Consider the following 23016-nt stretch of genomic DNA (forward strand, 5'->3'; position numbering starts at 1 on the left):
CTTCTCACTTGGATCTAATGGAGCTGTTTAAAATCTGGGAGAAGTAAATAAAAAATTTTGAAAGATTTATGTGTTACCTGATGAGCTCTGGGTTGACACTGTAGTGTCCATATATCATGAGTGTAGGGAAATCTACTGTCAGAATAAAATATTAAAAATAACAAAGAAAAAAGTTAAAACAAATATACTTTCCTCTCCATGCTGATAAAATCATTATCAAAATTGGAATAGCAGTTGTAGTTACTAAAACTGGAAGCTTTCTAAAAAGTCAACATTGCCTGTGTTTTGTTATTCATTCTGTTAATAGATTTTTTATCATTTAACTGTAGTGTACCTCTTTACTACTTGTTTGCATACTTTCTCTATTCAGCTCTCTAGCACTCTTTCAAATGTAAAATGCCTCATTTTTATTTTAGGACCCGGTTAAAAACAATAGTTACACAGATTCCTGTGTGGTTTCTGTGGTTAAGGCTGATTCATGTTTGCCACATTCTGTGGCTTTCAATTGCTAAACGTAAATGGGAGTACAGCTGTTGCATCTTTCTTTACATACTAGATGGTGACTGGTAGACACAATAAATATTATCACTGTGCATCTACACTGCACTTAAAATGCCAGTCGCTGGATTCTAGGCCGTGCATTAAATCATCTACTGCATGAGAAGGCTCAAATGCTAAATGCTTACAGTAGACAATCATTATCAGTCTGCTTTTGAGAGCCATGCAAACCTGTTTGAAAAGAAATATCTTACTTAGAGATTTTAAAGTTATATATCAATGGCCATAACATATTCAAGAGCCTTGTAATAGGGTTGTGCTGCATTGTAATTTTGCTTTAGAAAGTAAAGAAGGTTCCAAGGTTTTTATCCTTTCCCTACAATAAAGCCAGTCGGTCTAGAGAATGGATTGCTTATGTAATAAACTGGCAGCAGAAACATGGCAATGTACAATCACATTGTTACATACTTGTCAATGAAGCGTTTAAAATTATTAGTACATTTGAGTATTAAAAAAACATAAACAAGGGCTCTTATTTTCTAGTGCATTTCATACATGTGATTTTTCTAAATATGCAGAGTACAGCACTGCTCACAGTATTATGGTGTAAAATATGTGCAAGGCTACCTCTTTAATTTCAAAACATGATTCAACTTTAACATTCAAACTCATAAAAACTATTAAAATACCAACTCCGAAGGGTGGGTGAGATGTAAGACTAGAAACTGCTGTTGGCGATAATAGTGGGCAAACATTTAACACATTTGTATGGCATTCCTCCTTCCATTATTTTAAAATAGACATTTGCCTGTTTATTTTAAATGAGTTAACACCTCCACTAAAATAGCGGACAGTGGAATACGAATGGGTTAATCCGTTAGTAGCACCAGCAACAACTTCCAGGCTATAATTTCAATGGCTGTGGAAGATACCTGCTTTACAATGACTGCAGTTGACATCACTTTGTACTTCATATTTGGGATTGGCGCTGCGTTGGCAGCTGCTGAAGTCCAGTCTGAAAAATGTAACGCAAGGACTATGAACAGCGCTGTACCCGGACAAGCAAAGAAATGTGGTAGATTTGCACTTGTGCCATATGGAGCCAGCCGCAGTATAATTACAAGCTGGTCTGGGCCTGTGGATTGTGCACCACATAAAGCTTTGACGATGCGCTTGATATCATCATGTTGTTGCATTAATGGAGTGACCCACCCATGCATCCTAAAGTTAAAAAGAAATATTATAGCCAGCCTTAGCTTGGTAAATCTATTTATTTGAAATCAGTGGTAGGAAATGGTACTGCAGTGGCCCTGGTAAGTACAACTGGGGTATCAGAGGCACCTCTTTGAAATGGCGAAGGCAAAACATTTTCATCTAAATAATGGCTAAATGACCATAACAAATACGCAATCAAATGAGAAGTCAAATAAGCAACGACTATAGCGAAATCGGTTTAAATTCTATTATTGTTTTGGACAAATTTTAAATGGCACATTGTAAATGATGTAAATGTTCCTTTTGATTCAACACAACGGCTACGTTAAAATTTTGACTATGCAGTGAATAGGAAAATAACCTACGGTTTAAAAAGGCCTGCTGCACGTTAACCCTTTGTCACCCATGCCATTTCAGAGAGAGCCTGATTGTCCCAGAATAGCAGACTGCCACATTGCTTCATTTACTGACATTTTGTGACAATCCTGAAGCTCCTTACATTGGAGTGCTTCAGTACACAGGGGTTGAAATTCACAGTAATCTGGCAGCCCCAATATTAATGGTGGTGCCAACTGAAATCCAACTATCTCCTAGTTCATACCTTGTAATGATCACCATTCTGGTACTGTTTGGCTGCTCTGATTTCCATGGGATAACAAACATGTTGCAGGCGGTTACCTGGATACCATATTAAAATTGGAACAGATGTGTTGCTACCACAGTGGTGATGCTTTGATTTCTATGTGAGAAAGCCTTGTTGAAATTCTGATGTCCAAAACCAAGAGTGGAAATAATTGGATAGCTCTTTCAAAGAGCCGGTACAGTTATGATGGGCTGAATGGCCTCCTGAGCTGTATCATTCTATGAAGATTGCTCCTGACACTAGGAGAAGAGCACGTGTAGGACAGGGGGAGCAGAAGCACCCAATGGACCTGAGTTTAGGCTATCAATACTTTGGAAGGGCTATCAGATTTGATGAGCATATAGCCTATCTGAAATAGACTGGGTGTGGTAGGGTAGTGGTTATGGTAAAAGACATGTAACCCTGAGTTGCAATCCCATTATGGTAAGTTATGAAACTGAATTCAATAGATCTTCTAATTTGGGGGCTAGCACCAGAGATAGCCTAATTGGCTACCAGTGCAAGATTACTACAGCAATGTCTGCATTGTTCTCAATCCTTTTAGTTAAGACATTCTTGAACTGTCAATCAATGAAGAGAGCCAAAGGCCACTGGAGCTATTTAGAAGTGGTTGAAGTAGAACTGGGACAATATATTAAGTTACTATAATAGATGTGTACATATCATTTTTTCTATTACATAGACTGTTTTGTATAAATCTTGACAGAAACTCTTCAAATCCTGAACTTTCTTTGTATAATTCAAAATAAATCTATGATTAAAGTGATGCAACAACAGGAAAAACGAGCTAATGTGAAAACCTAACATGAGTTGCATAAAATAAATGGAATGGTGTAATATTTCTTCATTGGAGGTATTGAAGCACATTGACACTAGATTATTGATCATGTCTATTTAACTCAAACTGCTGTGTTAGATGATCATCTCATCACGTTCACTTCCACCAGATGATGAGCTGCATTGATCCAATGAGTTTGATGAGATGGGCTAAGAATAACATTGAAAATAACTTGAAGTAATAGTCTAAAATATTACCTTTTTAATGCTGCCTAATCTGCTGATCTAGCATCTTGTTTCTTTTACTTACTGACCAAGTGGAAAATCGTGAGGTAGAATGCAGTGTGTACCACTCAGTGGTACATTGTATTGGAATCCCAGTGTGCTGTCCTCAGACCCACAAAAGAATGTTACATTTCATGGATGTCTTTGAAGTAACATTTTAAGAAGTCAATTACTCTAAAACACCGAGTGAGTTGTGAAATATCCCCCTAACTTTTATGGCAAGTTGTTAAGGATTATTCATCCAGGACATCCCAAACCTGAGTTTGAATAGTGTACCAAGGAATGTTACTGAGTCAACTGTGTCATCAAAGTCAGTTTACTCTTAAGCCTACCTTACCTATGGACATATGAAAGAGTAAAGACCACCAGACCCATCAATACATACCCAGTTCGTTAAACAGTGCAATCTTGTGCACAACCTTTCCTTGTCGCTAGTAATATTGATTCCTTGGGAGGAAAAATTTGAGGAAATACTTTGAGGCCAATTCCTCGAGAAATCTTGAGAAATTCCTCCCCAACTCCCTAAGGCAATCTAGCAAACTCCTGGAGACCAAGGTTACTCATGATGCATGACTACATAACTAATCTCTCCTCCTCGGAGATATTTCCCAGTGTCCTTATCAAGAAAGAACTGTACAGGACTAGAAAAGATCATTTCTCTCCATTGGGCCTGTTCCAATGGTCACAGACTTCATATCCTGCTTTGTCTCTCTTATACATCAGTAGCCCTATCTGCCAAAAATACAATTATCACCTTCTTGAACTTTACAACATCCTCCACTTGCAATGCTTCCCAGGATAGTCTATTCCACATATTTACTGCCCTCTGCATATTCAACATTTCTTGTCTAAGTTTGAATCTATGTCCTCTAGAACTTGTATTAATATTGAACATTTCTCTGGGATCCAACTTATCTGTTGCCTTTAAAATGTTAAATACATCAATAAAGTTACCTCTGAGCTGTCTTTTACCAATGTAAATATCTCTAGTACCTGTAGTCTTCCCTCATAACACAGATGCCCAGTCCCACATCAGTTATAGCTGCTTTTATATCATGTTTCAATGGAGTGTTTGTGCCACCAGTTCCCATAGAATAAGCCTTTCACAGCAGGCAGCAGCCTCGCTGTAAACTTACTGGATTCACTCGAGACCCATTCATAATAGATGCTCTTCTTTGTACTCACTCCAAAGCCAGGATATGGCGCAGTGCCCAGCGCTGTACACAATTCCCAAAGTAGGAGAGGGCCAGTGATTTGTACAAAGCAACTATCACTTCCTGGGACTTGGGGCATGATTTTAACCCTGAAGAACGGGTGGGTTGGGGGTTGGGGGGGCCAGTAAAAATTTTAAAAATTTGGAGCAGGAACGAGTCCCGGCTCCAAGGCATTGATAAATGAGTTTCACTCAGACGCATCTGGGCGTGTGTGCGCTTCAGAAACCCAGAAGTCCCGCCGGCAATTAAAACCGGTGAGATGCCATTTAAAGAGGCAGTTAACATCGTTGAAGTACTTAAATCAATTAAATTTGCGGGGATTGAGGCAGAGAAACGATTTTAACTCTGCCTGAACGTGTCTCCCGTGGCTTCTGAAACATGCCACGGAAACGGAGGCGAGTTGCAGCCGGCAGCCATTTGAACATTTAAACCAGTGATTGACAAATGGGGATAAAAGGTGAGTTTTTGCAACAGGGCAAGCAGTTCTTTCAGACAAACATTTGTCTGGAAGTTCTTTATATTTAGACTCAGATTTCTTTGTTCACACTCAGAATTCTATTTGCCTGCATTTTGGACCCCCTCAAACTGACACCATCAGGATAAGGGGGCACAATGGATGTATTCAGCAGTATATCTGAGGAGGTGTCACATCACCATCCGCGCCAGGCCTGGCCTGCAGTTCTGGGAGTTGCAGCTCCACAAGACAGATATGCGCCACAGAGACCTGCAGAAGAGCAGAGAGGGGACTAACGGAGGGGCCAACGTCGCAGGAGGCACTACCCTCGTGAGAGGGTCTACAGGCAGAGGCTGAGCTTCCTGGACCTCTCTAAAGAGCAGTGCCTACGAAGGCTCAGATTGAGTCACCAGGTGGTCGCAGACATCTGCAGGCTGCTTCATGCAGAGCTGCTCCTGGCTGGGCCTGGTGGCCACGCATTGCCCGTCGCAGTTAAAGTCACCACTGCCCTCAACTTCTTCACCTCTGGATACTTCCAGGGCACCACCGGTGACAGCACCAGGATCTCTCAATCGTCTGCCCATAAGTGTATATGACAGGTCACAGGTGGCTTGTTTGCCAGGGCATCCGGCTACGTCAACTTCCCCATCGACGACATCAGCCAGACTGAGAGGGCAGTGGGTTTCCACTCTCTGGCTGGTTTCCCATGGGTACGGGGAGCAATTGATGCACACACATAGCATTCCGAGGACCTCCACATGAGCCAGGACTGCTCATCAACCAAAAGGGATATCACTCCATCAATGCACAGCTGGTTTGCGACCACCAGGAGAGGTTTCTGTAGGTGTGTGCCAAATTCCCGGGCAGCTGCCATGATTCCTTCATTTTGCGCGAATTCAACATCCCGGCCCTCTTCCACGTTCAAGACACTTAAGGGCTGGCTCCTTGGAGACAAGGGATAACCCCTGCAGATGTGGCTCATGACACCTGTGAGGAACCCCATCAGCGAGGCACAGAAGCGTTACAACGACAGTCACATCACCACCAGGTTTGTCATAGAGCAAGCCATAGGACTGCTGAAGATGTGCATCAGGTGGCTGAATCAATCTGGGGGATCCCTTCACTACTCACCGGTGAGGGTGTGTAGAATAATAGTCGTGTGCTGCGTCCTGCACAACATCGCTCAACAGAGAGGGTTACCGGTGGATGAGGTCCCATGCGCTCCACAAGCAGCCGCATCTGCATTCAATATTGAAGAAGAAGGCGAGGAGGAGGATGAGGAAGATGAGGAGGATGACGATGTGCCAAGCATCGGCAGAGCAGCGTCTCACCTGGCTGCTCATCATGCCAGTGAGTCATTCATATTTGATAGATTCTCATAGGGAAATCTTCAAAGTTACTACTTAGACCACCTGTAAGGACCAGCACAACCACATCCCCCACCCCCACCATCCCAGGTTGCACCAAACAATCCCACAACGACACATACACCCATTGCAATTGCACCCAATGGGTGGCAACAAGTCTCATCATTCATGAGCAAACACATGTAAGGGCGCTTTCACAAAGGGACTCATAAATGGGCAAGACGTGGCAGTGGTGGTGATAATCATAACATTTAGTATGAAGTTAACATAAACCAAATATAAATGAAAAACATGACCGTCTGTCAGACACCCTTGTGCATACCCTTGGTGACTACAAAACCTTTGACTTCCTCTTCCTACAGCTTCTACATGGTGCATCCCCTGTGGCTGCAGCAGACATAGTGGCAGGTGGCTCAGATTCATGCCTGGACTGCTTAGATACTTTTGGCCTATAACCTCTGGGTTTTGGAGCCAGTGAGAGCCCCTCCAAAGACTGCTGCACCTGCACATGTGCAGGGGCGGAATCAGACATCTAGAGAGGTGGCAGCATTGCGGGTACTGGCAGGAGGTCGGCGGGGGGTGGGGTTGGAATGGGTGAGATGTGGGAGCGCTTTGAGTGGCATCCCCACTTCCATGTCTCCTTATGCCATCATCCCTCTCCTGGACCAGGGCCACATCACTCGTTCTACTCTGCTGGACAACAGTTTGGAGCACATGTGTGAAGCCTTGTAAGGCCAGTGCTAATGTTTCTGTCCGCCTGTTTAAGGCAGCAGAATGAAATTTGCCCTGAGTCCGCATGGCCGCTGTCAGGGCCTGAATGGGCTCATTTATGAGCCGTTCTCGAAGCTCAACGGAGGCTGCCATTCTCCCCATTGCAGACATTTCCGCACTTACCTGCGCCACCAATCCACTGACGATGGAGTTGGACTCCTCCATCCTCTCCATTATTGTGGTGAGTGTGCATGGCACGTTTTCCATTGCCTCGCAAAGTTGCTCCTGTACCTCTATCATTCTATTTCTCAAGGATGGCCCCCGGGATTCAGCATCTGTGTCAAGCTGAGCAGATCTTGGAGAGGAGTGCACCCACTGACACGGCCCCTGCCACCAGTGTCTGCTCATGCTCATTTGTGTGTGTTGATTCACCAGGTGACAACCCACCTACCTCTCTAATAGGACCCACCGAGGTGTGAGTATCTGCACTGATGGATGGCTCGCTCAGAGGCAGGGAGCTCCTCTTCAGTCTGTGACGCCCCTGGAAGAGAACATACAGCAATATTAATAATCATCGCAGAAGTAATGTTGCGATGAGCATACTGAGGTGTGCAACAGATCAATCATTGATAACATCAGTCCATGTTGTGTGTGAGGGATGTTAAAGGTCTGTCACCAGATGTTTGCGAGGTCCCAGTCTCGACATCCCTGATGGGCAGGCACTCCGCCGTATGACTTATCTCCATGGCCACCTTCTCTGCCTCTGTGAGGGCCACGATTTGTGGTGGTCCCCCTCCAGTCCTCGCCCCCTCTCTTGCATTTTGCACTGTCTACTCCTACAAGGGGATAAGGTACAGATGTATGAGTGAATGAGGGTGAAGTGGTCACCCGATGTATCGCTTTGGGTCAGGATGCCAATGAAGCAGATGCTTCAGGATTTTGGTGAGTGGGAGAGGTGGGTGCACAAATGGGGAGGTGAAGAAGTGCACAGAAATTGAAGGTTACTTGACACTGAGCCTTAAGTAGGTGTGAGGAGCTTTGCAGGGCAGTGTGAGGGGGGAATGTTCACCACAAAATGCAGGTCAATCAGTAACTGTACTCACTTTTCCTGACCTGGTTAGGTCATTAAATTTCTTTCTGCATTGCAGCCACAACCGGGGCACCGTGCTCCTGCTGCTGACCTGTTCTGCCACCTCCAGCCACTCCTTCTTTGTGACAGACCCAGGTTTCTTCCTCCTATCTGCTGGATAAAGCACCTCCCTCCTGCTTCTTACTGCGCCCAGCAATGTCTCCAGGGTAGGGTCTGAGAACCTAGGTGCAGGCTTGGCTCTGGAACATTGAATATTGATTGTAGCCTCTTTTCTCCTTCAAAATGCATTGTTGGAGTGGCCTTTTAAATAGTGGGATTTAAACACAAGAAACCCGGAAGTTCAGTTAAGTGGCTTCAACTTAGTCATGATCGCTCGGGAAACTGCAGGATTTTTTTCACCGGGTTTCCTACCTGATTATTCACTCCCTGCTGAGATCCCGTTAAAATCATGCTGTTGCACTCTACTCCTGAAGCTTTATAGCCTAAGATTCTGTTTGCCTTTGAGGCTGAATGCACAGCCATGGAGGTAGGTTTTTAGGAGGATTTTAAAGACAGCAAAGGGCTCCAAGGTAGAGCGGTCCAGCAGAGAGAAAATCTCGGAAGTATGGGTGTAATAGCTGAAAGATCAGCTTCTAACAGTGGAGGGAGGAGAGAACAAGCAGTAAATCAAAGGCAGGGAAATAGAGGATTTGGGCTGGGATGTATGTTGGAGAAGATTCCCTAGACAGGACGTGGTAAGGCTGTGAAAGAATTTAACAATGTAGAGGAGAAACTTGAAATCAATTTGTTAATGCAAAAAGAGCTAGCGGAGCTTGCCAGGCAGGGGTAACAGGTGTGTAGGACTTTATGTAGGAGAGAACTCAGGCAACAGATTTCAGGATTAGTTCCAGTTTGCGAAGAGTGGAAGTGGGAAGTATAATGAGGACACCTTTTGAAAAAAATCAATCCTCAAGTGATGAAGATGGTGATAAGGGTTTCAGCAGTTGAGGGGGTGGGTTGAGGCATAGGTAGGCAATGCTGTGGAAATGAAAGAAAGTGGCCAGATGTGGTGTTGAGAACTCAGCCCAGGATCAAAACAGACAGCACATTGCACATCACCTGCCTCAGCCAGACTATGCAACCAGGAAGGTTGATGGTATTGGAGACAACAGCCAAGCAGGATGGCTTCGGCTTTACTAATGATGAGCTGTAGGAACTTTCAACTCATCCAGGACTTCGTGTCAGGCAGAAAGTTGAATAATACAGGAGCAATAACAGGCTTGAAGTCAGTGGTAATGGTGAAGAGACGCTGTTGCGTATGTGAATTCAGGAGCAAAAAAAAAGGGAGAATAATAAGTAAAAGTAGCCTGCCAAAAAAAATTGATTGCAGAACATCCATCACCGTGACACCACTGTAATTGCATCCTTTTGCTTTTTAACTGTTTATAAGTAGGTGACGTCATTTTCTGACTGCTTTGGAAGGCCGTTTGATAGAAAAAGATTGCACAAATCTATTCTGCAAAAACCCTAGGAGAGCCCATCTGACGATTTTAACGTTAATGGAAGCCTTTATGTACAGATATTATTCCATCCCTTGGTAGCTTTAAATACTGGACATTCTAATTCCGATTTCATCAGAGGGAAATGGCAGTTCAGGTTTGTGAATAATCTTGTGCGTTTAGCACAAATACCAGCAGGCTTCTGAAATTTAAAGTGAGATATGATGGGGCAGACCTCTAAAAACATTTATAAAATGAAGATGACCTTTGAACTACCATTCTACCTCTGAAAGACGGGAGATGATGTTCCTTAATGATACCGCAGTGGTAAGGATTCTAGTTCCCATGGTACAATACATGAGAGTATTGCTACTAAATCAACTTTCCTTGCTTACAGACAGGCTATATGTAAGGGATTCAAACAAGCACTTAACATTTACCTCACAAAGACTTAGCTGTACTTCCTGAAACAAAAGTTTTTTTTAAAAAAAGAAACCCCAGTTCTTTATTTGTAAACCTATCTGAAGGAGAAAGTATGGCATTCACAGATAATGCATATCCATAAGCGGTGAGTTAAAGAAAATGACCAAAGAAACAGCGCAGACCATATGGTTTATTTTCCATCATCTAAAAAAGAGAACGACTTGCATTTATATCATAGAATCATAGAAAGTTATGGCACAGAAAGAGGCCATTCAGCCCAGCGTGTCTGTGCTGGCCGAAAAAGAGCTATTAATCTCATTTTCCAGCACTTGGTCCATAACCCTGTAGGTTACGGCACTTCTAGTGCACATCCAAGTACTTTTTAAATGAATTGAGGGTTTCTGCCTCTACCACCTTTTCAGGCAGTGAGTTTCAGACTCCCACCACCTTCTGGGTGAAAAAATTTCTCCTCAGCTCCCCTCTAATCCTTCTACCAATTACTTTAAATCTACGACCCCTGGTCACTGACCCCTCTGCTAAGGGAAATAGGTCCTTCCTATCCACTCTATCTAGTCCCATCATAATTTTATATACCGCAATTAAATCTCCCCTCAGCCTCCTTTATTCCAAAGAAGACAGCCCCAGCCTATCCAATCTTTTCTCATAGCTAAAGTTCTCCAGTCCTGGCAACATCCTCGTAAATCTCCTCTGTACCCTATCTAGTGCAATATGGTGACCAGAACTGTACGCAGTACTCAAGCTGCGGTCTAACCAATGTTTTATATAGTTCTAGCATAACCTCCCTGCTCTTATATTGTATGCCTCGGCTAATAAAGGAAAGTATCCCGTATGCCTTTTTAACCACATTTTAACCACTGTTCTGCTACCTTCAGGGATCTGTGGACATGCATTCCAAGGTCCCTTTGTTCCTCTACGCCTCTCAATATCCTCCCATTTATTGTGTACTCCCTTGCCCTTGTTTGCCCTCTCTAAATGCATTACCTCACACTTCTCTGGATTGAATTCCATTTGCCACCTTTTTGCCCACCTGACCAGTCCATCGATATCTTCCTGCAGTCTACAGCTTTCCTTTTCACTATCAACCATATGACCAATTTTTGTATCATCTGCAAACTTCTTGATCAAGCCCCCCACATTCAAATCCAAATCATTAATGTATACCATAAAAAGCAAAGGACCTAGTACTGAGCCTTGCGGGACCCCACTCGAAACAGCCTTCCAGTCACAAAAACACCCGTCAACCTTTATCCTTTGCTTCCTACCACTGAGCCAATTTTGGATCCAACATGCCACTTTCCCTTGGATCCCATGGGCTTTTACCTTTTTGACCAGTTTGCCATGTGGAACCTTGTCAAAAGCCTTGCTAAAATCCATGTAGACTACATCAAATGCGTTACCCTCATCAACCCTCCTTGTTACCTCCTCAAAAAATTCAATCAAGTCAGACTCGACCTTCACTTAACAAATCCATGTTGACTGTCGTTGATTAACCCGTGCCTTTCTAAATGCCGATTTATGCTGTCCCTCCAAATCGATTCCAATAATTTGCCCACCACCGACTGGCCTATGATTACTCAGTCTATCTCTTTGTCCCTTTTTAAACAATGGTACAACGTTAGCAGTCCTCCAATCCTCCAACATCACACCTGTAGCCAGGGAAGATTGGAAAATGATGGTCAGAGCCTCTGCAATGTCCACCCTTGCTTCTCTTAGCAGCTTGGGATACATTTCATCCGGGCCTGGCGATTTAAACCCCTCTCTCACTCCTCTCTCACTATGTTTATCCCATCCAATATTTCACACTCCTCTTCCTTAACTACAATCTCTGCATCATCCCTCTCTTTTGTGAAGACAGACACAAAATATTCATTAAGAATCATACCCACATCTTCCGCCTCCACACATAGGTTACCTTTTTGTGCTTATATAGCGCTTTTCATGACTTCAGGAAGTCCCAAAGCGCTTTACAGCCAATAAAGTACTTTTGAAGTGTAGTCACTGTTGTAATGTAGGAAACGCGGCAGCCAATCTGCACACAGCAAGGTCCCACAAACAGCAAAGTGATAATGACAAGATAATCTGCTTTAGTGGTGTTGGTTGAGGGATGAATATTGGCCAGGACACCAGGGAGAACTCCCCTGCTCTTCTTCGAAATGGAGCCACGGGATCTTTTACATCCACCTGAAAGGGCAGATGGGAGGGCCTCAGTTTAATGCCTCATTCGGAAGACGGCATCTCTGACAGTGCTGCACTCCCTCAGTACTGCACCAGAATGTCAGCCTAGATTTTGTGCTTAAGCCTCTGGAATGGGACTTGAACCCAGGACTTTTTGAGTCTGAATGCAGATGAGGAATAAGTTTAATAGCCTCATGATGCCTGCTAAGGTAGGGTAGCCAGTGGAAGGGCAAACTATGCTTGTCGCCAAAGGGCTGTTCCTGTAATCGGGAATTCCCGATAAGGGTGTCTGATCACAGGGAGCACTGGTTAGAAAATCATGGGCCCTGAGACCATGATTTTCTGTCCATTTAAATTAATGGATGAAAAATCTGGGACTGGGGCCAGGAACTTACACACTTCTCATTGTGAGTGCCTGATTTGCACGCTCCGTGCTGTCGTGAGTGCCTGATTTGCACGCTCCGTGCTGTCGTGAGTGCCTGATTTGCACGCTCTGTGCTGTCGTGAGTGCCTGATTTGCACGCTCTGTGCTGTCGTGAGTGCCTGATTTGCACGCTCTGTACTGTCGTGAGTGCCTGATTTGCACGCTCCGTGCTGTCATGAGTGCCTGCTTGGGGAATCCGCCATATAGAATGTTCCAGCACATAAACAAATCATTTGGCCTGTCAAGTCAGCACTGGTGCTTTTCCACTGGTCTGGTTCCATCCTCCGGCTCGCTCTCCCTGCCCTTTAACTTCTATTCCAAGCAACTGTCAAATTCCCTTTTACAAGACTTTATGCACTCTGATGCAACAACGGTTTGTGGCAGAGAATTCCACGTCGTAACCACCCGCTGCACAAAGACAATTTTTTTCCTAATCTCTCCTTTCGTTCTTTTTGTAATTATCTTTAAGTTGTATCTTCTTGTTACTGTCTTGCCGACTAGTGGAAACAATTTATCACTATTCTCCTCCACGAGATCAACCCTCAGCCTTTTCAACTGTCTAAGATTACTGCTATAGAGGCTTCAGCTTCCAATCTCCTTATAGGCTCAATTGCCTGGTTTCAGCATGCTAGGGGATAGTTTGGAGAGAGCCATTATGTAAAGCTTCTCTGCTCTTATTGTTGCCCAGAGTTCTGCTCTTACTCAGTTCAGTGGACATGTTGAGGAAGTGTCCAGCGGTAGAGTGATTGCTGGGGTAGCCATGGATGACTCTCAGAGTTACACCACATCCATCCCTTCCATCCCCACCTCCGCACGGTGAAAGATAGCAGGCAGAAGGAGGTAACCATTGTATCATCGGACGTGGAACAAGTAATTGCAAGGCCATTTCATCACCCAACACAAGGGATTCAGGGTTAACCCAATCCCAAACTGTCACCCAGCAGCCAGCCAGCCACCTCACTTACTCCTGCCGCTTGGAAAACACCTAAAAAGAGCACAAGAGTGTGCTCTATAGCATATCAGTGCATACACTTTTACCAAAGGGGAGTATCAGGGCAAAGAACAAGCCACATTCAGAGTATTAGCTTTGGTTGCAGTTTGTATTAGCTGTATTCAGAGAGGTTTCTTCTGCAGGTATCGAATAAGGTATTTGCAAGTCAAAGGATTTGCATCCATGGTGGTTGAATTAATGCAGCAGTGTTATGGTAAAGGTGCTTTGGACCACTGTCACTGTAGTGTGCATGGATGATGAGCACTGGATACTCGTCACCTCTTCACTCTGGGCTGCATTCAAACTCAGGCCCCAGAGAGGAGTGTCTAATTCACGAAGGGTAATTTTCCAACTTGGCACTGCTGGTAGGAAACCTTGCCTGCCAACAGCAGATATCGCCAACCCAGGCATAAATGATTGAAAAATGATGCATAACATATGCTTGGATTTCCCTTACGCATTTCTGGCAGGCAAAGCTGCTGCTTCCAGTATCGACAAGTCAGTAAATTACCCCTACTGTATCACCCAGCATCCTATTTCTGTTTCTGTATGAAAACCCTTTCTAGTTGAAACTGTGATGTTTGAGTGCTGCACTCTGCGCCAGTGTTCTGGGGCTTGGAATGGTATAGCCAGCTTCTACATATAGCCAGCTTCTTGCCTCAGGCACATTGCCAGAGGAAAAGACCAGTTCGAGGCTAGAGGATTTTCCACTGGAGTGGAAGTTAAAGACTGATGCATCGACTTAGAATCATGGAATGTTACAGACAGAGGGAGCCAATTTGGCCTAATGCACCTCTGCTGCCTTTCTGAAAGAGCTATCCACTCATTTCCATTTCCATGTCCTTTTCCAATACCCTTTTAATTTTTTCTTTTTCAGTCACTTTCCCTTTAAAAACTATTGTGAATTCTGCTTCGACCACTCTTTTAGGTGGGGCAGTCCGTGTCCTGATAATCCTCTGCATTAAAAAAATGTCCTAACCTCTTCCTTCATTCTTTTGGTGCTGATCGTAAATTTATGCCCTCTAGTCACTGAATCACCACCCAGTGGACATAGTTCTTCCCAAGTTAGCTTATCAAAACCACTGATAACTTTGAATCAGATCTCCTCATGACCCAATGCCATCCATATCCCAATAAGAAATTGCTGGTTTCTTACAATAACGAAGTAGCCTTTCAAAGGTCAGAGAGTTACTTGATTCTGGTGACTGACTGTTTTAGTTGGGGACAACTTCTGTGAGAGGCCAGGATAGTGAAATGTGAGACAGGCACTGAGCAGAAGAATGATGGTGAAGAAGGGGAGAGAGCCAGTGGAAATGGAGAGCATTACAGTGTAGTAGCAGCGACTACTAGTAGCACTCGGGGAATGCTTATTAAGGTCTCAAAGTAATTCTTGTGGTGGTACTTGAGACCCCATAAATCACTGATTGTAAATCAGGGCTACTTAACCCTTTCATAAAGGGTAAAAACATTTTCCCTTTGTGCTAATCTGTGCGTCAGTAGGTTGAGAGGTCGGTGGCTGCATCTTTTCTGCTCGAGCCTTAGAGGAATGGGGTGACACTCCTGTCAGTGAAGTCCTTGCAGGTCCTGCTTCTGGCTGCATCTCACCTCCTTGAACTGGGTTCTTGGCACCACGGGCAGCATTGGTTGAGGGGGTAGTGACGTGCTGTCATCCCGAGAGAGGGTACCATGTTCCACTCTCATTGCACATCTGTCCCTGATATGAGGCTGCAGCTCAGCATTCCCACTGATCTGCAGGAGAGGAGATTGTAGCACATCCGTGATGAGACTGAAGACTGAAGTCCCTATCCATTCAATCTCCCAGCCTGTCCAATGTGAAGGGGATGGATGGGGCACAGAACCTCTATGGTGCCAGTATGAGCTTCCCTGAGAGATGCTGCTACTGGTGCCACAGAACCCTGGAAGGAGACCCAAGCCTCAGCATCCATTAAGTTGACCACACATCGATGGCATGTGCCAGAGCCCCACACAAGTTGGCTGTGGACTCCTCCACCATCTCCAAGGCATCGTGGTAGCTTCATGGCAGGCAGTCCAATACAGTCATCAATTGCTGGTTTGCAGAAAATATTTTTCCTTTTAAGGCTGCTTTCCCTCAACCAACATCACTAAAAGAAGCAGATTATCTGATCATTATCTCATTGCTGTTTTTGGGAGCTTGCTGTGTGCAAATTTCCGACATCATTACAGCGCTTTGGAACATCCTGAGGTCATGAAAAGCGCTATATAAATGCAAATAATTTTAAATGCAAGTTATTATCACCATCTACACATGTTCCCTCACACACTTTAATGCAGACACTGAATTGGAATGTATATAACCCTAATGTGAAAGGGAAAGAGATTGCCGTAATATAACTGCATGTGGTAAATATTTCTTTTATGCACAGCAAGCAAAATATTTGTGATAAGACATTAGAAAGGCTTGACTTTGATGATCAAATGTTGGAGACATACTTATTTACTGTAGGCCAGTTTAAAAATGAGTTTCGTTCACTGTTTTTGTTGCTGCTGAGAATGACACACCTGCAGCATGAGTTTAGTGTCACTTGGCCTTCATTCACGCAGCTTGTAATGATCTGTTTGTTTTTGAGGGGTTATAAGAGGCTGCTAGCCTTCTGCTTTGCAGCAATGGGTAATAAAGGCAGGTGCAGACAGGCAGGGTATGGGCTGCATTTGACCTTTAAGGTTTTTGTTTCATGACATGTTATATTACTGTACCATTCACAGCACATTGACTTGCTGTCTTAACAACTTTTAACCTTTGCTCTCCTTATGTGTGACTGAGTATCAGCACATTTATCTTTCAAAGTGTCATTCCCGTTTTCTGAAAAACAACCCTGTGCCATTTGGTCATGTAAGATACCAATTGTTCGTTGCACTTTACAACATAGCAACAGATTTGCATTGTGTAGTAGAATGAAGAATGCACTGGGGGGAGAAAAAGCAGCACAGAATACCAAATGGATTCAAATTATACAGTTAGTACTGTTACAAAGTGGCAAAGTGGCTTGAAACATTTATCAGGTCAATGCATTGAAGCCTGATTAAAAGGAGGTGTTTAAAAATCAGCTGGAGTTCCTGTTGCTGGTTGTTATGCAGTGATTCCTGCTGGAAAATGTGCCTGTGCGGAGGCTGTGTGAGGACGGGATCGGGCTCAGCTGTGATGCCCCATGTGGTTGAATAGCCGACCGATACTCGCTCTCTGAAGTCTACATGAAGAATGGCCACTTGAGTGAGGTATCGACGAGTCAGCGTCACCTATGATAACCATGTGGCAGCATGAGTCGGCGCCTACAGAACAGGGAGGGAGATCATTGGAGGGGAAGGAAGTTTCTTAAAAGGGGAGGGGGGCATTTGACGAAGAAGCAGTAACAAAAATCCGAGAAGTAAAATCACTCCCGTTTAATCAGTATTTAATTTTAAAAAGTGTTATCAGCAGCATTATAATATTTGGGAGCAGTAACAACAACAGCAATAACAATTTGCATTTATATAGCGCCTTTAACATAGTTAAAAGTCCCAAGGTGCTTTGCAGGAGCGATTATCAAACAAAATTTGACACTGAGCCACATAGGGAGATACTAGGACAGGAAGAGGTAGATTTTAAGGAGCTTCTTAAAGGAGGAGAGAGTAATAGAGAGGCGGAGAGGTTTAGCGAGGGAATTCCAGAGCTTAGAACCTAGGCAGCTGAAGGCAGGGTTGCTAATGGTGGAACGAAGAAAATCGTAGCTGCGCAAGAGGCCAGAATTGGAGGAGCGCAAAAATCCGGAGGGTTGTAGGGCTGGAAGAGGTTACAGAGATAGGGAGGGGCGAGGCCATGGAGGGATTTGAAAACAAGGATAAGAATTTTTAAAAATGCAACCAGAGTATTTAATTGCCTGTACTGCTTGAAGTGGTTACTATTACTTTTCAGATGCACTTCTGTGTTATGTTGTTTCAACTGCGGCATCACAAGCTGTCCTGTTAATACCTTTATATTGAGTGATAGGCAAATGAAATCAGAACTGAAGAGATGTATTAAAGGGAAATAATTCAAATTTTGTTTACTTTTCTTAAAGGAATTAATCAACCGAACATTATTTCATTCCAATTCTGTAACAATGACACAAAACCAGCCAAGAGCATTCCACAATCAATGTAGTATGGAGTCAAGTGGAGAATAACAGATTCCTCAAGGTGATTACTAGACTGCAGTTTCTCAGTCTTCCTTTTCTGTTACAATCTTCAGGCTTTTGAGACCCAGGTTCAGCATCACCTGATGACTGCTTTACCTGTTTCTTACCCATGCTCGTATTAATCGTGATCAAGTCCTGCACCAGGGCCCTTGGCCCTTCATCTTGCTTTCTCAATTTAAATAAAAAGGTTAATGAAAAGAGAATATATCACAAGAACATCTGTACAGATGCAATCAGATTACAGCTACCTCCCTCCTATTTGTCACTATATCTAATACTGACTGTTTTATTTTCATTTGGCAAATTTATTCTGGTTTCGGTTCGTTTTTGTGTTGGTAGTGTCAATTTAGGTCCATTTACTCTATTTGATGAAATGTATGCAAGGAGATTAATGTTCACAGCATCATTCATTGAGGATTATTGAGAAACAATATGCATCTTGATTAATATGCCCAGTATCTATTGTATTTTGTTCACCTGTATAGATCAATTTATAAAAGCTCTCTCAATTTTGCTTTTCTCACTTTTCAACATGTCAGCAGATCATGTAATTTAGTCAAGAATGTGACTGCAGCTCCAACAACACTCAAGAAGCTCGACACCATCCAGGACAAAGCAGCCCGCTTGATTGGCACCCCATCCACCACCCTAAACATTCACTCCCTTCACCACCGGCACACAGTGGCTGCAGTGTGTACCATCCACAGGATGCACTGCAGCAACTCGCCAAGGTTTCTTCAACAGCACCTCCCAAACCCACGACCTCTACCACCTAGAAGGACAAGAGCAGCAGGTACATGAGAACAACACCACCTGCACGTTCCCCTCCAAGTCACACACCATCCTGACTTGGAAATATATCGCCGTTCCTTTATCGTTGCTGGGTCAAAATCCTAGAACTCCCTATCTAACAGCACTGTGGGAGAACCTTCACCACACGGACTGCAGCGGTTCAAGAAGGCGGCTCACCACCACCTTCTCAAGGGCAATTAGGGATGGGCAATAAATGCCGGCCTCGCCAGCAACGCCCACATCCCATGAACGAATAGAAAAAATACCTGCGAGTGGATGTGGACTGTTAGTAAATACAATTGTAGAGAATTTAATGTTTTATTTTGTCCTTTTTTAGTGTATTTTCTTCCCAGCAGTCTGTGGACTGATACTTCTTTGAGTGGCGATGATGATGATGTTCTGAGACTATCCAGCAGGGGGTGCTGAAGTGCGACTTTGAAGTATTTCTCCAGATAAATTTGTCTTATTTCCCAGTTGCTTGTTCTCTATCTTCTGCTTGTTGGTGGTGTACCTCAAGCCACATTCTGAAGTAGCAGTTTACTGCCATTAAAAAGCTCAACTTTAAATAAAGTGTGGGGTTCTATCTCAGGTTCTTTAGTGTGTGGAATATTTCAGTGTGCCTGAAGACATCTGGTGGCAGCTCATGGGTCCTGCACCAACATTTTTAGATATTTATTATTATGCAATTCAAGAACCGCTGAATATCATTGGAGTATTTGATCACCTCTATTGATACTTCTCTGTGCAATCTTCCATCCTGAGCAAACCAGGTGATTATCCAGCTCTTTTCTTAAAAGGAATTAATCAAGGCAACGTAAGTGCTTTTGCTGGGAGTCTGCTCCCATTGCGCTGCCAAGAGGAAAAAAATCTTCTAATCCCCAGACTCGCTTGTTAATTTTGTACTTGTGTCCTTTGGTTATGCATTCACAACTCAAATTAAATACTAATTACATCTGTGTGATCTGTACCTTTAATTTGAAATCATCAAAGACTGAGGGGAAATGCAGGGGAGAGGGGTGGGAATTGTTTATCTGGGAGCACTGAATTACAAATTGGGGTGTATTAAGGTTTGTAATCCTGACTGAGACTGAGGAACACTTTGTTACAAAACCCCATAAATCACAATGTGGTATATGTTTGGGCAATAAAAGATTTGAATTTGAGCCTGCTAATGAGGGCATTAAATAGATTAATGCTCAATATTCCCTCGTTTTACTAGTTCTGTTCAAAAAAAACTTTTTAAACCAATAATGTCACAGAAAAAGAATACATTTGCCATAGTTAAGTGCTTAAGTAATCTTTTAAAAAGCTCCGGTGTGTGTTTCGTATGTCATTTTGGATTTACAGAAGATAGTGCCTGGGCAGATGCAAGTTGATTTAGATGTGGTTAGGTCTTTTAAGGGTGATGAAGAATATCACAGCTGTAAAGAAACAGCCTGTGAAGAGAACAGCTGCTCGACAAGTCAGTGGCACAAAGAACACCTAAAGAATGCTGCGAAAGCATTTCTTTTCAACTATGCATTGAAACAAAAAGCAACCAGTAAAGAGAGTGATTCACCTCGCAGATGTTTTAAAAAAAACACTTTTGAATTTTTATATTTCTTGAAAAGACATGGACGTTTTCCAAAATGCTTTTTGGAAGAGTTTAATACCCTGTAGGAATGGAGCCAAACACCTGGGACATTCTAAGGCTGGGTTTCGTGCAATACCTTAAACCTGTAGAACGTTGAAGGGTTGCTGTGGGGCAAAATGATTTGTTTAAGTCTCCAGATGAACTAGCTCAACTGATGGAGGTGAGGCTCTCATGTATAAGCTGCCATCAGAAATTCTTTCAAGTTAAAAGAGCTATGTGCTTTACGTGTGGGCCTAACTAAGGCCTTGTTAATGAAAGGATTTTCCAGAATGCTTTTCCATATCAATTGGTAGCAGTAGAATGGACATCTTCTAAATTAAAAATATGAATGAATGTGTGATGACTGGGCTGCAGCCCTCAGTGCCACAGAATGACACAGATTGGGCCAGTACCTATAATTCCCTATGTGGCGATCTCAGCCATGTTATAGTTAGATGTGAGATTCCAGTGGTAGGTTCAAAGTCACATTAGTAAAGACCTGGAACATCCTTCCTGCCTGCCTTCTTGGCCATAGTTTGGAAAAATAAAGTATTACCCTCCTCCCTCCTCTATTGCTGAATCCAGACAGCAGTCAAGACAATGTTTGGATAAAAGCCATTCAGTAGAATCCATTTATTTAGAAGAGCTACTTTAAATATCTTTTTTGTGAAGTTATCAACTCACTTTCTCTCCCCACCCCCAACCTGTGGTCAAGAGGGTGGACTGGTGACCTGCTCACAGGTGTCACCTAAAGCCTCTGTGTGGGCTGTTGCAAGGAGACATGATCCCTGATTTTAACTGGGGACAAGGGGTGAGGGTGGGGCTCATGAGGTGAGCATCAGGCTCTCCCCAACTCACCGACACAAGGCCCGGGCCGTTTTTACTACCGGGCCTCATTTAATTAAGTTAGGCCCGACTCCCAACTAAATGCAGCATCAACGATGTGGTGACGACGAGTGGGAGCAGGTGAACAGGGCAGAAGGCTGCCACCTGGGACCCGTGGAAACAGTCCCCAGCAAAGATAAGTCTGGACGGGGGGTGGTCCGGAGACAACCGCGGGGGAGAGGGAAGCCCAGGGCGGGAGAGAGGGAAGCCCAGGGCAGGGAAGGCCCGAGGTTTCCTTGTGGATAATAGTTGATGAATATTAAAACCAAATTGACTGCTTTTGTGCATTACTTCCAGCATTAAATAATATACACCAACAAGGCAACTGTCCTAACTGCAATGAGAGCTGATTAGATAGCCTAAGTGTTGACTGGAGACTGAAATATTTCTTAGATTTCTGAAGTCAAAGTTTGGATGGATTTGTTGAGCACTTCCTTTTGTCAAAGGTCACTTCTGTCCAATTTCTTATGAAACCATTGGCATCAGGTATTATTTTTAATTTTACCAATAGATGTTGATTCCTTTTCTTTTAAATAAGCTCGACTAGGTGTTCCATTCTAGATATAGAACCTACTTTTGTGGAAATATCACGTAACAGCAATGGCTGCTTATCAGTCACACTGAGAATATAGTAAGGATGTGGCTCCATTTCTAATAGATTTGTATTCAGGAACAATCCTATCATGCCAATAATTTTTGCGACTCATGTTTTGGATTTTTCTTGACTATTTGATCAGAAAGTTTTTTGGGGAAAAAAAGTTACTTTAAATATTAGGTTTGTAAAGCAAAGTGTATCCACACAAGTTTTCAGTAAGTAATTTGCTGGCCTGTCGTGGCAATCGGTACATACCTCACACCCATTATGCTGGGAAATCTCTGGTCCCGGATGCTCGATAAGGGTTGTCCAGCAGGTCTTCTGTTCTGGCTGTGATTACCAAGACATAAAAATAGACAGAGATAAGGGCAGTCAGACAGGTTTTTAAACACAAAGCTGTGCGAGCTTTCCCCAGGATGAGAAGGAGAATGTAGAAGGGTGGTTGGGAATTATTTTGATTAAGTCAAGCAAGACAACTGCTGATGTGGGGAAGTATAGCATGTTCATTATTTTGTATTATTATAAGAATACTTATTAAATTAAGTAAGTCCAATCATAACTGTTGTTCTGTATATTCATTTCCTAGGAAATAAAAAAGCTATGCTTGTCTTAACAATTGTCCTTTCAGTCCACCTTCAAAAAGAATTTGAGGGTCATGTGGGGGCTAGGGCAGAAGACAGGTACTGATTACAAAGAGGTATTATTGTTACAACTTAGGATTATGCTAAGTAGATTGTGGGCAGTGTGAGTTTTCTCCTGCATGTAAGAGGTGTGGGGTCATCTTGGAGTACTGTGTCCAGTTTTGGGCACCACACTTTAGGAAAGATGTGAAGGCCTTAGAGAGGGTGCAGAAGAGATTTACTAGAATGATTCCAGGGATGAGGGACTTTAGTTACATGGATAGACTGGAGAAGCTGGGGTTGTTCTCCTTGGAACAGAGAAGATTGCGAGGAGATTTGATAGAGGTATTTAAAATCATGAAGGGCCTAGACAGAGTAGATAGAGAAACTGTTCCCAGTTGCAGAAGGGTCAAGAACCAGAGGGCATAGATTTAAGGCGATTTGCCAAAGAACTAAAAGTGACATGAGGAAAAACTTTTTTACACAGCGAGTGGTTAGGATCTGGAATGCACTGCCCGAGGGGGTGGTGGAGGCAGATTCAATCATGGCCTTC

At 43.4% G+C, this 23016-nt stretch overlaps 1 long non-coding RNA gene across 1 annotated transcript in view; it reads left to right on the forward strand.

The window, feature by feature from the left end:
- The window catches only part of LOC137324246 (uncharacterized), a 112000-nt gene extending 93182 nt beyond the window's left edge, over window positions 1-18818 (forward strand). The window contains exons 2-3 of the long non-coding RNA XR_010963568.1: window positions 17843-17960; window positions 18502-18818. This is a non-coding gene — a long non-coding RNA (uncharacterized lncRNA). The remainder of the gene's footprint in view (window positions 1-17842; window positions 17961-18501) is intronic.
- Window positions 18819-23016: the final 4198 nt, after the last annotated feature.

This window comes from Heptranchias perlo, chromosome 8 (genome assembly GCF_035084215.1).
Source record: "Heptranchias perlo isolate sHepPer1 chromosome 8, sHepPer1.hap1, whole genome shotgun sequence".
NCBI lineage: Eukaryota > Metazoa > Chordata > Chondrichthyes > Hexanchiformes > Hexanchidae > Heptranchias > Heptranchias perlo.